Consider the following 304-nt stretch of genomic DNA (forward strand, 5'->3'; position numbering starts at 1 on the left):
TTTTTTTTTTTATTGCTATAGCAGCGATTTTGAAGAAAAAAAATTTTTTTTTTTTTTTATTAAAAATCCCTGCCACAGCAGCGATTTTGTAAAAAAAAATATATTTTTTTTTACAAAATCGCTGCTGTGGCAGGGATTTTTAATAAAAAAAAATTTTTTTTAAATTTAAAAAAAATTTTTTTTTTTTTTAAAAAAAAAAAAAATTTTTTTTTTTTTTTATTAAAAATCCCTGCCACAGCAGCGATTTTGTAAAAAAAAATATATTTTTTTTAAAATTAAAAATTGCTCCCTTTTTTTTTTTTAA

The sequence above is a fragment of the Solanum tuberosum genome, unplaced genomic scaffold (genome assembly GCF_000226075.1).
Source record: "Solanum tuberosum cultivar DM 1-3 516 R44 unplaced genomic scaffold, SolTub_3.0 scf00062, whole genome shotgun sequence".
In the NCBI taxonomy this organism is placed as follows: domain Eukaryota; kingdom Viridiplantae; phylum Streptophyta; class Magnoliopsida; order Solanales; family Solanaceae; genus Solanum; species Solanum tuberosum.